Source organism: Lytechinus variegatus, chromosome 11, assembly GCF_018143015.1.
Source record: "Lytechinus variegatus isolate NC3 chromosome 11, Lvar_3.0, whole genome shotgun sequence".
Classification (NCBI taxonomy): domain Eukaryota; kingdom Metazoa; phylum Echinodermata; class Echinoidea; order Temnopleuroida; family Toxopneustidae; genus Lytechinus; species Lytechinus variegatus.
In genome coordinates, this window is record NC_054750.1 from 2,081,298 (window position 1) to 2,099,728 (window position 18,431).

Genomic DNA, 18,431 nt, shown 5'->3' on the forward strand with positions numbered 1-18,431 from the left:
GTGCACTAATAGACTGACACAATGTCTTCGCTATTGGCGATATAGATGGAAATGGAATGTAATTAAAAATATATTCATTCGTTATGTGATAAACATGCACCACTCATATCCGTCAGGCAGCGACACAAACGTTCTCCATGGATTACTGATGAATATATGTGTCTTTCGAGAGAACGAGATTATTTGAAAGAAAGATTCGATGGTAAACATGATCTCATCGATAAAGGTAATCCTTTGATATGGAAACAATACCAAACTATTAGAAACAAAGTTAATAACTGGAATAAGAAAATGAAAAAAGACTATTATTTGAATAAATTTGAAAGCAACAAATCAAACTCTAGAAACACATGGAAAACTATAAAGGATTTCACCCCTACTGCTGAAACTAATCAACTTGGGATGCGTGATGTTATAAATGACAAATTAGAAAGCGATCCTCTAAAAATTGCAAATTTATTCAATAATCACTTCACACCAAATTGCTGTAATAACCAGAATATAGATATACATGTAGATTCTGATCAGTTCACCTTCGAGTCTTTCAAGTTTGAGCCCATCACGGTTGACTACGTATTTAAGGAGCTATATAAGTTAGACACAAAGAAAGCACCAGGTTTAGATTCTTTACACCCACTTCTTTTGAAAGAGAGTGCTCATTTTATTTGTGACGTAATCGCTCACATTTTCAATACGTCTTTATGTACAGGTTGTATTCCGAAAGATTGGAAAAGGGCACGTGTAACTCCTATTTTCAAAAGCGGCAGTAAACAAGAGTTTGTAAACTACAGATCCATTTCCGTTCTCGCAATACACTCTCAACTTTATGATTATTTCACAGACAACTCTCTACTTAGCCCCTTACAGTCAGGATTCCGTCCACTTCATTCAACAAGTACTGTTCTGGTTGATGTTAATGAGTATTTGTTACGCAATATTGAAGATGGTCTGGTGACTGGGGTTGTTTTTATTGATTTAAAGAGTGCCTTTGACTCAGTTTCACACAAACTTTTATTATCTAAGTTGTCGAACTACGGCGTTAAAGGAACAGAGGCAATTTGGTTTTATAATTACTTGCATGGACGTGAACAGTGTGTTAAATTCAATAATATTTTGTCAGATTTTAGGCCTTTATCTAAAGGTGTGCCCCAGGGTAGTATGATTTCTCCTTTATTATTTTCAATATTTATAAATGATGCTTGCAATATCAATTTTGGTAATAATTTTAAATTGTGTGTATATGCCGACGACACTGCTTTATTTTGTCAAAATAGAGATGTTCAAGTACTTCAAAGCGACCTTCAATGTGCAATAAACAAATTACTTCAATGGATTGACAATAATATATTAACCATAAATGTAAAGAAAACCAAATGTATGTCAACTGGGACTAGATCAAACGTAAAAAAATAAAATGATGAATATTTATGTGAAAAATGATGCATTTGAACAGGTTAATGAATTTCAATATCTTGGTTTGATAATAGACCCTTACCTGCGTTGGAGTAGTCATATCAATAATGTGTGCAATAAGTTGTCAAGAACTATTTGGTTTTATACGACAGATTCGGTACCTCTTGCCCAAGCGAGTTTTATTAATGATGTATAATAACCTTATTTTACCGCACATTGATTGTTGTAAATTGTAATGTAATATGGGGCAGAGTGCAATATGTTATGTTAAAAAAAGTCCAACGATTACAAAACCGGTATGCAAGGTTAATACTTTAAGCAGATTTTTACACCCCTCACTTATCCATGTTATCTGAATTCTCCTGGCAAACAGTTAAACAAAGAATTAAATATCAAACCGCCATATTTATGTACAAAATTCAAAATAATTTAATGCCATCATATTTGAAAAAAATTATAATTCCGAGAAAAGTTTCTATTTATACACGATATGCTGCTCACTCCCCACTCTTTTTAACCAAACCAAGAACTGATTATTTTAAACGCTCGCTACATTATAATGGTTCGTTAACTTGGAACAACTTACCGTCCGATATCCGTGCAATAACCTCAGCTCATGTATTTAAGAGGCATTGTAGGCTTTTTACTCTCAAACCAGATTGATATTTTTATTGTTGTTTTCTTCTGTTGTTGTTGTTTTTAATGTAATATATTTATTTTTGTGTAGGCGTATGTGTGTGTGAGGTTGTGTGCTCGTGTTTGTGGATGTGTATGCGTGAATGTGATTTATATCCGATGTATAATACTATTTTTGTTTTGTTTATTATTATCATGTATTATGTAAGGTTTTACTTTGTAACTTATTGTGTATATTTTAAATGTTTTTATCTGTATAGACAGGGCCCCTTGGCAGAACAATACTCGATATTGAAAGGGCTACCCTGTATAAAGAAGACCTAATAAATAAATAAATAAATATCAGTTACACCATTTGTATATACACAACAAAAAAAGTAAGTCCCCCCTAAATCAAATTGCTGTAACTTTTGAACGGAATTATTTCAAGATATGATATTTCGTAGGTGGTTTTCTACACTCATTAGGCAACTCCTGAATAAATATGAGATTGATCGGTTGATTCATGCATGAGTAATCAAAGAATGAATTAAAAATGACCATTTTTGAAAGTCACAAGAGTCGTGTTTCAGATTGTGCAAATACAATGTTAGACAAAAGTTGTTTTTTAGGTGAATTTTATGGTGTTATACTGGTTTACTATCCATCATTATTCCACTCCACACACAATTTTGATATCGTATGTTCATGGTTGAGTAAGCACATTGTATTGCAGGGGCCGCGGAAGCGGAGGAGGGGTTCAGCCCCCCCCCCCACTTTTTTAAAAAAGCATGTACAAAAATGTAAAAATGACCATACGATTGTGATTTTTTGCATGGTCAGCTCCCACCCTCCCACTTTTGGCTCAGCTCCCCCCCCCCCCCCACTTTGAAAACCGTTCCGCGGCCCCTGTATTGTGACGTATCATCATAGGGGGTTATGGTAGTTTCATTTACAACTTGCTAGATCATGTTAAAAATTTGAAAATGTTGGTGGCTCCCCCGATTATAGGCCCCTCCCCCATTTTAAAATTCTCGGTGCACCACTAATTGCCCATAAATTAAACTGATCATGAGAAATTGTTACGAAAAGAATACATGTACGCTGTATAAAGAGTATTCATTCCTAAGTTTTCGAATGTGCTCGCTCAACCATGAAAATGTTTTAAGTTCGGAAAGTGTGTGGTAGAAATAATGGATGATACAACAAAAACATTTGAAACCGAATTTTCCCTCAATATTCGTTTTATTACCCTTTAAAACGAGTCTGTGACATTGAAAATTTCACAATTTTCCCACTTTGATGCGAGCGAGCTCATCCATGAATAAATCGATTTCATTTTTGCACAGAATTCTGCCCATAGGTTGATAAACATTACTGCCAAATGGCATTGCTAAAGACAGCCTTAAAAAAACAAGTTCCACCATATTGAATGAGGGGTTACTTATTCCTAAACATATGCACCCAAAATGTACACAAGTCTATGAGAGAAGAAGTCAAAATTTTCACAAATATGAAATGAGGGTTTGTTTCATGGACGGTTTTTGCTACTTCTGCCAACAGTTATTTCATGAAACTTCGCACATGGCTACAGAGTGCCACTATCCAAAAGGCGTGCACACCAAAATAACTATTCAACACTGCATAGAGGGGGGGCCAAGGCTTTGAACTTTCTTCTCATTTGCATAATTTTCGAATATTGTGTGCTCACTGATGCATTAAACATCGGGATTTTCATAAAAATCAAATCAAATGAACTACACCAGGTTTTTACCAGATATCAATAGTTACGAATTGTATTTTTTCCAATAACGTAAAAAATATAACATTACATTCCACATGTTCATTCAAGCGTAAATGTTTAATTAAACGCCTTTGAATCATTGAAGCATGTTATATGGTCAAGAACATAACGAAAAAGTTGAGAAAAGATCATTTTCAGTTAGCAAAATGAAACAATACTTGCCTATGATATTTGAAAATCTTTTTTTTTGTTTTAAATAAATGTTCATTGAACCGTGAACCGATTAATATTGTTGAAGATACTCTTCCCCAAAATAACTGTCATCATATTCTTTCATTTTTACTGATATAAATGTGTAAAAAATCCAATTATTGCAAATTTGGACTTGTGTTTATTCAACCGTGAAATTTAGCCAAAGAAGTTGTATCGTATTTTAGAAAGTACTTTTTACAAGCCTTCTGACTAATTTTCATGATAAGAAAGTGGAATTAGTTCGAGGAAAATGGAATCGAAGTCATGATATTTGGCTTGTGACTTTTGAAAAAGGACATTTTTCCTTCTGACGGTGCTCACTGAAGCATGACGCAAAATAAGTCCACAGCATTTACTCAGAGGGTAGCTTATAAAATTACCTACACGCTAATGTAAAAATATACTAAAAACTCGCATTGGTCCGGAAATTATTGATGTTTGTTTAAGGGGGACTTACTTTTTTGTTGTGTATATATTATTTTTTTTTTTGGATATATTTATATACTTTTATACTTACAGATTTATTTTTACACTTACTTTCTTCTCTTAGTTTGTTTAATGCTCTATCATACATACTTATGTCTTTTGCACATTATCAGTTGTTCCCTTCTCTTTCCCTTTTTTCCACACTCTTATGCACCAGTTTATTATGCCTTTCTTTGTTACATGTTTGACCCACATCTCACGAATTCTCTTGTTATTCATATCTTCCTCATACCCTCTATCACTGTTTTGTTCCAGATCCTGTTTGATGTCGCCTGCCTCATTATCTTAATCCATGACATTGCTAAAGACAGCCTTGAAAAAGGGTTCCACCATAATGAATAAGGGGTCACCTATTCTTAAACATATGCACCCATAATGTACACAAGTCTATGAGAGAGGAAGTCAAAATGTTAACAAAAAGGAAATGAGGGTTTGTTTCATGGACGGTGTTTGTTACTTCTGCCAACAACTTTTTAATGAAACTTCGCACACGGCTTCAGATTAATACTATCCAAAGGTGCACACACCGAAATAATAATCATTCGATTCGGCACAGGGTGGGTCCAAGGCCTTAAAGTTTCTTCTCATTTGCATAATTCTCGAATATTGTGTGCTCACTGAAGCATTAGACATCTGGATTTTCAAAAAAAAATCAAATCAAATGCAAGAAGAATGAAACAATACTTGCCTATGATATTTGAAATTCGTATTTTTGCTTTTATTAAATGTTCATATTGTTGGAGATACTCTTCCGAAAAATAACTCATCATATTCGATCAGTTTTATCGATGGAAATGTGTAAAAAATCAAATTATAGCAAATTTTATCTTGTGCTTATTCAACCGTGAAATTTAGCCAAAAAAACTTGTATCGTCTTTTAGAAAGTAACTTTTATAAGCCTTCTATCGATTTTTCATGATGAGAATGTGGAATTCATTTCAGTAAAGTGGAAACAAAATCATGATATTTGGCTTGTGACTTTTGAAAAGTGACAATTTTGCCTTCTGGCGGTGCTCACTGAAGCATGACATAAAACACGTCCATAACATTTACTCAGAAGATACCTTATAAAATTACCTACACGCTCATGTAAAATTATATCAAAAACTCGCTTTGGTTCGGAAATTATGGATGTTTGTTTAAGGGGAGATTTACTTTTTTGTTGTGTATATTTTGTATACACCTAATTTCTTTTTCATTTCATTACATTGCATTATTTTCATACAGTAAAATAAATTTCCAGTAGTAATTCATCTTATTGTGACTGAAATTCACAATAGCCAGTTTCACGAGTTGTCTGCTTTTTTAAAGTGTGTTGTGATAGTGGGTGTAAGTATGTTTGTGTATCTCAGAGGAATTGCCTTGTACATTTTGAAGTAGGCCTATTCCTCCCCCATGTCTGATCCATCCTGATTTAAATACTGATAATTCTTTTGTTACCTCTAAGTGTTATAAACCATCTGACTTTCATTGTAATTTTGATTTAATTTCAGGCTATTCATTTATTCATTTTAACGCAAGAAGTCTTCACAAACATTTTTGCGCCATTACAGATTTACTTTATATCCTTACAAATTCATTTTCAATTATAGCAATACCTGGCTTTCCTGTACACCGATTATCCCCTTTCATTTAGATGGGTATACATTTGTTAATTCTAACAGAATGGAAGGTCATGGGGGTGGTGTGGCGTTATTTGTGAAATAAAATCTCCAATATCAAGTTAGAAGTGATATTTCATTTGACACTAATGTTGAGATGGTATGTGAATATCTGTTTATTGATTTTAGTCATGAATTTCATGTAAAATACAATGTAGGCGTTATTTACCGGAAACCGACATACATGCATACATGCATATCTAATGCTTTATGATAATATGCCTGATATTTTGATTAAGGAAAGAAGAAATATATATACACCCTGATAAATAGCTGGCGATTTTAATACATTGATTTTTTGAAATTTTCTCACCAAAGTGTTGCTAGTACTTTTATGAGTTTGAATTCATCATTTGGTTTTCCCTCTTAATTCATACCCGTGTAACACTGGATACAAAAACACTTGCTGATAATGTATTTACTAATGTTCTTGATTTAAGATATCATTGTAGAAGTATTTCTGTTGATAATTACCAGTATGTTTTATTCCAGTTGTAAACAATGGTTCTGATTTTAAATCAAAGCCTTATTCTTCTAGGAATATTACTGAGGTTAGAATAAAAACATCACATAATGAACTTTTACAAACTGATTGGTCTGTTTTATATAGTGACAATAAAAATGATGTAAATTCACTTTATGACACATTTACTGATATTCTAACAAGGCTGTGTGATAAATACTTTCCTATGATAAAAAAGAATAAAAGTAGACCACGAATTCGTAAACCTTGGATATCACCTTCAGTGGCGTAATAGGCGGGGGCCAGGGGGACAAGTTGCCCCCCCCCCTGGCGGATTTCACCGGGAAAATAAAAGAAAAACGGGGGAAAGAAAAAAGGGGGGAGGAAAAAAGGGAAAGGGGAAAAGAAAAGGAGGTAAAGGAAAGGAAAAACGAAAAGGAAACGAAGAAAAAACCTTTTTTTAATGGAAAAAGAAGGAAAGCGGGGAAAAATGTACGAAAGAAGAACATTCAAGAAAGAACAAATCATTCCGAAATAGGCCTATGTCATGCAATAGCACGATGGGAAATTTATTAAAAGATGACAAAATGGCAAACTATAGCGGGAAACGAAGCTAAAATGTAATTAGTCAAAACTTAATCGAAAAAACAAAGAAAAGGGGCAAGAAATAAAAATAATACCACGACCGGGCTGCCGATGATTGAAATTAAAGAGCGGGAAGACAGATGGACTGCATACAACATTGTACTATAAGCTTGCTAAATTTTATGCAAATAAGCTACCGGGGCCTTGCGTCAGACCCCACGCAGTAGGGGCTCTTCATTTATAACCTTCATATGGCTCTATATTTCAAGCAATTTGTAGGAAAATTGTGAGGTGGATATGGATCGTACTTAAAAAACAGCTATTATTTTTCATTGTCATTACTTTAGGTTTTTACAAGAGACCGGGACATCATTAGGACAAGTCATCACATAATCTTCCTATTCCTCTTGCTAAGTGCGAGATGAAACAAAAGGGACAATTTAATTAGAAAATTATTTATTCATTAAGCTCATATGCCTAAGTAGGGCACGAAATCATGGTCTGAAAACTGGATATTTCAGGAACTGTGGTAATTATGAACAAGATGCATGAGTAAATACATTTTTTACAATTAATGGAAGCGCAAATCGCGAGTCGAAACTTCTGATAGACTGTCACGAAATGTGGATTTTATGAAGTGTGTTGTATAATTAAAATCAATATTGAGACATACATTACTTGCCAATCAAATTGCGAGCGTGCAGCGCTAGCTGATACGTTTTGACAATCAGATCTGCAAAGGGATATTTTGAAAACTTTATGGAATACACGAAAATAATAAAGGTAACTGATAACTTAACATTTGCAAGCGTGCAGCACGAGCAGAAAATATTAATGTTAGATCGTAGAACTAACATTTTTGAAAACACTTTAAAACAATCAATTTGTAAATCAAACAAAATAATGAAAGTTCGATTTCCGCGGCGAAATATCTTTTGCAAATTGACTTCCACACTTGATATTTAAGCTCCATATTGAACATGATCAACTAACAGGCAATGCGAGCACGAAGTTGCGAGCGAAAATTTTATATAGTGAAATATGAAAAAAAAATTATTTTCCAAGTCTTTCACTTGTCTTCCTCTTTTTTCTCTCTTTTTCCCTGTTTTTTTCTCTCCCCCCCCCCTTTCTCTTTTTTTTGCTCCGCCAATAGGGGGACCCGGGCAAATCGCCCCCTCCCCCCTGGATCCGCCTATGATATAAAGTGGCACAACTTGAATGGTAGAACAAAGCAATACAAAAAAGCATGTAACGCAAAAGGATGTAACAAATATTTTCGTCAGAGCAAGTTTCTTGTCTTCCTTTAGGCCTAGTAACTGTCGGTAGAGCAATCTTGAGCAGAGCAATAGTTATTCGAGGAGCATTTGTCGCAGGTATTTTATTTAGGTCTTGTACATTCATTTTTTTAAAGCAACATGCCGAGAAATTGTCGATGGAGCAATTGTGGACGGAACAATTATTGGCGAAGCATTTGTCCCTACATGCGGAGCAAATGTCGGTGGAGCAACTGTCCCTATATACATGCGGAGCAAATTTCGGTGGAGCAACTGTCCCTACATGCGGAGCAAATATTGGCGGAGAAATTGTCGCCAGAGCATGTGTCGTTCCGGTAGCATTTGTCGCCGGAGAATTTGTCGCTAAATGTGGAGCAATTGTCGGAGGAGCAACTGTCGGCGGAGTAACTGTCGGCGGAGTAAATGTCGGCGGAGCAACAGTCGGCGGAGCGAATTTCGGCGGAGCAATAGTCGGCGAAGCAAATGTCGGCGGTGCAAATGTCACATTTTGGGGAGCATTTTTCATCGGAGCAATCGTCGCTGGAGCATGTGTCAAGGATTCTTTTAGCACATGTGCTATACTGCGCCCCTGTTTTTCTTTTTGAATCTTCATGCTACTGCCGCAAAGAATCCTGTTTCCAGTGGCGTACAGACCACAAACAAGGCAAAAGCAATTATGTGTCTCGCCCACTTATGAAAATAACCAGAAATATCATGATTTGTGAAGGCACGCTAGAGGATGATATCGAAACTTCATTGTGATATGACTGAGATTGAATTACACTTGTCATAAGAGCCTTGCACGTAAACTTTAATGCTGACCTGAAAATAACCTTTGACCTTACCATGTGACCTCCGACTGCAGCATAACATGCAAGTCCCCCAAGTCCATCTACCACCCAAGTTTGGTTGAAAAGCAACTTACGGTTGTGGAGTTAAAGTCGTGCATGTTAACTTTAACGTTGACCTGAAAATCACCTTTGACCTTACCATATGACCTCAGACTGCATCATAACATGCAGGTCCCCCAAGTTCATGTACCATCCAAGTTTTGTTGAAATGCGACTTTCAGTTGTGGAGTAAGGTGTCATAAGAGAGTCTTGCATGTAAACTTTAACGTAGACCTGAAAATTACCTTTGACCTTACCATGTGACCTCAGTCTGCAGCATAACATGCAGGTCCCCCAAGTCCATCAACCTTCCAAGTTTGCTTGAAAAGCGACTTATGGTTGTGGAGTAATGTGTCATTCCAGGTTTGTGACAGACGGACGACATTTGGATCCCTAAGTCTCGCCTTCACCTCTGGTGGGCGAGACAAAAAAGAATCTACAGAGAAAAGAGTGAAATATATTCTCTGGATATCATGTCAAAATCTATCACAAAATTGGATTTTTGTATCAAAAAGTTCAAAATTTTTGCTCGCTCGTAACTTTTTTTTAAAGATGAATTCTGCCCGATACGCGATATCTGGCCTTCTCAAAATAGTCGCCTCGTTACACCATTACGCCTGTTCATACCATATGACCGGGAATTTTTTGGCTCTTGCCCCCCCCCCCCCCTGGGAACCGACACCTGTTACGCCGCTGATCACCTTCTTTATCATTACAATGTATCAAACGATAAAATAGATTATATAAACAAATTTTGAGCAATACTTTCGCTTCTAGTAAGACGAAATTCAAAATATATCAGAATAAAGGTTAATAATTGGCTACGTAATGCTAAAAGACTGTATTATTGTCAAAAAATTTAAGCCAAATGGGGAAGGATAAGTGGGTAGGGTTTTTTCATTATCATGGTTATTTTGTCTTTTTTGTGTAATCAACTTGTGTTTATGTGATTTGCAATCACCTAATAATCATTTGTAAATTTTGTGATTTATTTTAATTTGTTATAATAAAAACAGAATTAAACAAAAAATTAAGCAAATGAAAAACGATCCGAAGGATTTATGGTCTGTTATAAAGTCAGTTTTGAATAAACCAAAAAAATTTTACCTCAGTATTTTTTGCACAACGATGAAAGGATTGAAAATTCTGAACATATTGTACAAGTTTTTAGTTCGCATTTTTCTAAATATTGTACCGAATCATGGACGATTCTTTTGTAGCCTCCAATTCACATTCTGATTACCTTAACGATTTATATCCAAATTCAGTATTCTTTAAGACAATTACAGAGAGTGAAATATTTGAAATTTCAAAATATTCGAATAACAGCAGAGCATGCGGTCATGGTGGTTTAAGTAGCACTCTTTTTAAGAAAATCATTCATTCTATTGTTAAGCCGTTATAATTTACAATTTTAATATATCATTGTCCACTGGTATATTCCTTGATAAATTCAAGATTGCGAAAACAATTCCGGTGTTTAAAAAGGGTGACCCATATTTAATTCAAATGTACAGGCCAATATCAATCTGTGTATATAGTCGTGTTTATTCATTTCTTTTTACAACATAAAATTCTTACAGATAGCGAAGATGGCTTTAGGCGTAACCATTCAACGTCCCATGCTGTTTTTCATTTGCAAAGTAAGATCATTTCTGCAATGATTGATAATAATTTTAGGATTTGAATACTGATGGATCCTTCTAAGTTGATCACAAAATGCTCCTTTCTAAATTGAAATATTATGGTAACTGTGGGATTCCTTTACAATGGTTTGTGAATTATTTATCAAATAGATTTCAATATACTGTTTATGATTGTTTCTCGTCAGATTATTTTGTCGTAACTAGAGGTGTACCACAGGGCTCCACACTGGGCAATTTATTGTTTTTAATATATCAACGACATAATACATTCATCAAATAAGTTTGAATACATCATGTATGCTGATGACATGATCTTATTTTATACTCAGCCTGAAATTGCAGGTCTAGAACGAAATATTAATCATGTTTATGTTGCAATATCCCATGTTTCGGACTGTATTAAGGCCAACAGATTTATGTAAACTTGAGCAAAACACATTTTATATTTTTCCATACTTAGGCTTTTGATACATCTTTGTCAAATATTCCATTAAAATTTAACTCTGATGTGGCTAATTTTCTTGGCGTTTATATACATAGTACTTTACACTGGGATGTACATATTGATGATATTTTATCTAAAGTTTCCAAATGCTTCGGTATTATGTACAGGTTAAGATTTTATTTCCTTTTATCTACAAATCTCATGTATTATTATTTTTATCTTCCATAACACTGAATTATGAATTGTACCAAGCTGTGGTTTGGTTTTGTGATTTGGTTTTATCATTTCCAATTCATATAACAAAATATATTCGAAGGAAAATCTTGGTACTGAAATGAAATAACTGAAAAAATGTCTAGAACTTCAATGATATCCAACTAATCTAACAATATAAAACCGCAGTTCGTAAAAATGATCACAAAAATGTTCGTAAAAAAGTTTAATCTTTACTTCGACGATCATCATATAAGTGTATCAAGGATATTAATATTCGTTTTAATCCCATCTATAATTTTGTATAAAATTGCGCGTAATATAACAAGTAATCTTTACTTTGATTATGTTAATTATTATCCTGCCAATCCGAATATCTACCGATGTAACTAACACCGCAATCGAGAGCAGATAATGTAATCAGATGTTTTAGCAAAAAGACAAATTTGTTACTTCTGCAACATTGGGGTAAATTTATACTTTTTACAGGGTGGGGGTTTTAGGAACCCGATTTGAACCGAATTGAAAAGAATATCCTTATTCATTGTTGTTGACGCATCAGATAATTAATGCCCCCCCCCCCCATTTCGAAGAACATCCTGTCATAAATTGGTAAGCGGATGTGATCAAAGGAGAGGGGTCGGTGTGGAAGGGGAGCAAGACTTTCACAGACTGTTGACAATAACAAAAGAACCAAATAAAAAAATCGATGAGCACAACGTGTTTTGCTGGTGTTCGCTTTTTGCGCGTCTACTTTTTATGATGTGAGAAAGAACAATTTTCCCCGATATACAAATGCATTAGCATGATTAGAGAAATGAATTAAGATGATTAAAGGCAAAGAAAATGAAGGTAGAATGGAATGAGCCAAACTCTAAATTGGAAAATAAAGAAAGGGACAAGATAACACTACTGGGCTCCCGAGGTATGAATCTAATAATCGGAAAGTTTGAAAGTCTATCATAAACTTGCTAAATCTCGAAGGATACCGCGGGCTCTGTTCAAGATTCAAGACCCGTACAATGGGGGCTCTTCATCAGTAACCTTTAAAGGACTCTGTCACTGTCCCCTATTTGGACCGTTCCTGCATTAAGCTTTGCGTTGAAGAACTAGCGAGGGGTTCCACAGCCAATGGGAAGTAAAGAAAAACAAAGGAGGCAGTAAACTGAGATGAATAAAAAAATATATGACATGATATTTGCTAAGATGTAAAAATCTATCACATGATCCATTTCATTTTAAATAGCCATTTTTCTTTCTGGCTCGCTTCGCTCGCTGTGACTTCATACAAATTTTCCCACATTTGCTATTGGTGTGCCCCCTAAAAATATTTGGATGATAACGGTACACAACTGCCTTTCATTTATGAGTTGTGTGAAAGATATATAAATATACACACAATTTGATTAAAATTAGTGGTCATTTGTAAGGTTTAAATGGCTATATCAAAAGTAAAGCACTGTTGTATATGGATGAGTTTGGACTATGGCCCCTAAATGTTTACCACGAAACAAAATAAAGGAGGGGGTACAAAGGAAAAGTGTAATATATTTTTCTGGAGATCACGTCAAAATCTATCTTCATGTTAGATTACCATGAAAACGTGATTTTTATTTCGCTCGTAACTTATATTAAGCTACTTATTGCCACAAGCGCCATACTGGGCCCATGTATGTACCATAGGATCGACCGAGCCCGGCCAAAAAAAATCAACAAAAAAGGCCACACAATGTTAGACTTGTTAACAAAATATATCAAGAAAGGGAAGGGAGGGTTAGCGGAAGACAGAAATGAGGAAGGAAGAAATGAATTGACAGGAAAAAAGAAAAAAAATGAGGGAAATTGAAAGGAAAAAAGTTTGATTAAAAGGTTGAAAGAAAGAATAAAAGACAGATAACAGTTTCTATCATTACTTGAAATAAATAAAGAATAAAAACTAGAATTTAATTCGTCATGCGGACGAATTAGGTGGTCTGTCATGATTTTTCATTCAGAGTATATGTATTCAATGTATAAAATGAATCACTTAGATATGATTGATAATCTTGATTCTAGACATCCTAAGAATAAATTTTGACCATTGCTCAATGTGATTATTAATGTGGTGATGACAATCGTCAGACATACATATTAACACAGATATACATGTATAGAAGATAGATCATGACTATATATATTGATGGATGGCGCGATGGATGGATCAAGTGATGGATTGAGAGATAAATGATAGGTGGTTATATTAATAAAACATAGATAGACAGACATATAGATAGATTGATAGATAGATAGAGACAGATAGATTGATATAGAAAGATAGACATATTCAAATAGATATATATAATAGAAATAGACAGATAGATATATAGATAGATAGCCAGACAGACCGACATACATATAGAAAGATAGATAGACAGGCAGATAGATAGATGGATATATAGAAAGATAGATAGATATACATATCTAAACAGATTGATATATTATATTAGACACAGAGAGAGATAGATAGACAGATACATATGCAAAGTAGGTAGATAGACAGATAGACATATATATGGATAGAGTGAGAGAGAGAGACATATTCACACATGTAGATATATATTTGACAGAGAGATAGACATATATGTCATGTAGGTAGATAGATAGACAGACAGATGGATGGATTGATAGATAGATAGTATACAAATATACAATGACACTCGAGGATCTGGCTAAAACTATTCGCATCGAAGGAACATCACATAGTACTATTCTCCCGAGGGCCATCGGCCCGAGGGAGAATAGTACTATGTGATGTTCCTGAGTGCGAATAGTTTTAGCCGGTTCCGAGAATGGGTCATTGTATATTTGTTTTATATCCCTTCCACTTATACCATTTTACAGCGAAACGATTTTTAATAAGTTGATATAGAACAATCGTCGAGAAGTTGAGAAAATAATAATGGATCGTCTGTTCAGCGAGCGCACCTGGTTAGTGCAGCTCGCCGAAAGTTTCCCGTGGCATGCAGTGGAGAGTACTGTTTGGCTGAGTAGCGCTCTGCTCGCATCGCACCGCACACCTCGCGTATCGCGAGGTAGGGGGGGGGGGGGTCAAAAAAACGTATAGTTCACTTTTTCCCTAGGGAAAAAATGGACTATGCGTGACGTCAGCAAGGAAAATGAACTATATCACGGCAAACGTTTATCGTAGTAAAACTATTGTTTTTCTCCTTGTGTACACTCTCAATACAACAATCTTAAGTAAGGGATATAAAAACAAATATACATAGATTTATAACAGATAGCGGATGGACGGATATGATTAAATAGATATAATATGAAAAAAAGTGATTATAATCTGTTTTATTTTGCAATATTTTAGCTATTATTTATTAGAATTGTTATAATTGATCGTGCGCAAGATATTAAAAAAAATCATGTTCACCCGCGGACTCAAACCCCTGCCCGCATGATTGAATGAGATGCAAGTCTGACGCCTAACCGATTGAGCTAGAATATTTCCCATAGACTTTACACGTAAGCAATTTTGAGAATTACAATTCCAATATTGCAAGTGAAAAACGGGCATGATCCCGGCATCTGATCAAAAAGTGGAGGGCACAATATCGAAAGCCCAGAATCTCAGCTATAACATATTAAAAGCTCAGGCAAAACTAACAAGAAGAAATGGAGATATGGCTCACGAAATAGAGGAATGTCGAATCTAGTTTTGAGAAAAAGTCATGTCCCATAGAGATTACACGCAAAATACATGTGATATGAAAAAAGCAATTATAATCTGTTTTATCTTGCTAAATTTAAACTTTTATGCCTTTTAATTATCATAAAGGATCATGTAAGAGGTGGCAAAAAGAAAAAAAAATGAAAAAAAAAATCATCTTGTTCACCCCAGGACTCGAACCTGCGCCCTTTAGAAAGCAGTCAAATGCGTTATCAATTGAGCCACGATATTCCCCATAGAGAATACACGTAAGCAATTTTGAGAATTACAAGTCCAATTTTGCAAGTGAAAAACGGGCATGATCCTGGCATCTGATCAAAACATAGAATCTCAGCTACAACATACTAAAAGCTCAGGGAAAACTGACAAGAAACAATGGAGATATGGCTCACAAGATAGAGGAATGTCGAATCTAGTTTTGACAAAATGTCATGTCCCATAGAGATTACACGCAAAATGAGGAAAAATGACATGCCTCTTTTCATCGCTGTTTTACGCAATGATGCGTTTCTCAAAACGAAAATCCATGTTAACTGAGGAGAAAGAGTACATTCTAAACTACAACATATCGAAATCTGGGCGAAAAAACGATCTATATTTGAGAAGTTACAACCAAATTTGCATAAATTTAATGACGTCATTTTAAAAAAAAATGAAATTTAGGCGCCATTTTGATGACATCATGACATAATTTAGGGACATTGATGACATGATTTCAAATCTACAATTCATACTCTATCGATATATGAAAAACATTGGGGGTCAACGGACTATTTAAAGAGCTACAGTGAATTTTCAATAGGCATGTTTTTGCCCATATATGGCCTATAGTGAGAGCTCGCGCACACGTGCTGCAAAGTTTAACGGGTGTTAATTTCGTTATTATTGGTCATAGAGAGCTAAATTGGGTATCAAATTGCTCAAAATTATATTATCAATGCAATGATGTAAAAAAAATGGTGTTTTTGCACTGTGTTAAGGTGTTACGCGAGGAAAACGCTTAAAATGACCTGAAACGTACTCTCCTTTGGTAAAAAAAGTGATTTTGAGCATTTTAAAATTTTGACGCGCGCGCACGCGCGCGCGAATGACCTCCAGGTGACCTTTGATGACATGACCTGATGACCCTTGACCTGAAGTTGATGTGATATCAATTTAAACGATTTTTTATAATTGATAATGGAGATATGATTGAGAATGTGATTTTACAAAATGGCGCCTAGATGACGTCATCATAACCTGATGATCTTGAAAAGCTTATTTTGACGTGTCCATGACAGATCCTATAAATGACATGAAATTCAATAAAATTGATTAAGTACACTTTGAGATATCTTGGCGACTAGAAAATCCGTAAAAATAAATAAATAATAAAAAAATTCTGACGAAATTAAGAGGTGATCTGTCAAAGACCGACCACCTAATAAAGGAAGGGTAGATGAATGAATGTGTGAAAAAAATATAAGGAGAGAAAAGAGAAAAGTAAGAAAAAAGAGAAAGAAAGAAGGGAAGAGCGAAAGAAAAATAATTCCTTCATTTATTGAAAGAAACAAAGACAAAAGAAAAAGGGAAAGGAAGAAAGGAACGAAGGAAGAAAGAAAGCGAAAGAAATAAGGGAAAAGAATTAAAAGGGAAAAAAGAAATTAAAGAATGAAAGAAAGGATGAAAGAAAAGGAAACAAATAACGTCTAAAATAAAAAAAAATCAATCTATAATAGATCCCGATCACGCTAGTTTAAAAACATAATAGTCTATCACAAGATAACCAAAGTACATGCACATGTAAACATAATGCAATATACGTACCCTTGGATTCCCTAGGGAAACTGCGGGCACGGCCAATATTACATAGCACGCAGGAAACCGCGGGCCCGTCTAAACGCCCTAGTCTGCTCCTCTTGAATACCATCGGTTAGACGCGAAAGCCCCCTAGGGTGTTTGCGTGCTCGGGCGTGACGTTTCCTGCGGCCGGCACTGTATATCATTTACTTTGTATAATGCTTTATTATTATTTTATTATTACCATATATTTCATATTGTATTGTGCTTTGGGGTAACAGCAGCCGTACTAAATGAGATTCTCTGCATAAAGTTTAAAAGAAATGTGTACGCATCTGCACAGGCAGTCATTATCTCTCTCATTCAGCTCGCGCCCCCCCCCCCCCCCCATTTTACAAGTTGAAAACTGTGAATATATATTATCTCTATGAATATCATACTCAATTGTTTGGTTTTACAGTATGTACTCTTAGGGTTTTCCTCCTAATTACATATCTTCATATTTCTTTCTCAATTATCATATGAATATATTACTCTTAGTTCAACTTCGATACATTTCTGGAAAGTTCAGAATACACTCTCTCAGAAGACAGTGCGTCAAAGTTTACCTATTATACGGAATTCTCTCCCAATTACTATTATCGAATGTAACTCGTTATTACAGTTTAAGAGGGCATTGAAAAATGTTTTTTATCTCTTCACATTTGAGTATGGTTCAAATGTTTACTATTTATCAATTTTCATTAATATATACCTAACTTTACCTTGGCATCTAATTCCTCTGATAGCTGTGATGGATGTGTCGTGTGGGTGAATGTATTTTCTGTGTTATGGTGTGCGTGTGGATGTATATAATACCCTTGTAAGACTATTCCGATATTTTTTTAAAGGGGGTATACCAGTTAAAGATTCTAATATGCCTGTTGGGCAATGTAGAATGTAGTATATGCATCTGAGGGAACTTTTACCCACAAAGCCTTAAAGGCCTTTTTTAAGTTTTATTTCATTTCATATTTTCATGTATTTTTATATTGGCATATTATGTAATAATCGTGGATGTTATACTTAATAACTATCTTTTTATCGAAACGAAATAAAAGGATTCAATCAATCAATCAGAACTGTCAACGAACTTTCTTGTTCTATTCCCAGACCCCTTAGAAATGCGTTTTGTTCAAGGACCTACCTATGCTGAAACGAGAATAGAGGTTATTTATAATGGAACATGGGGAATTCTCTGCGATGAT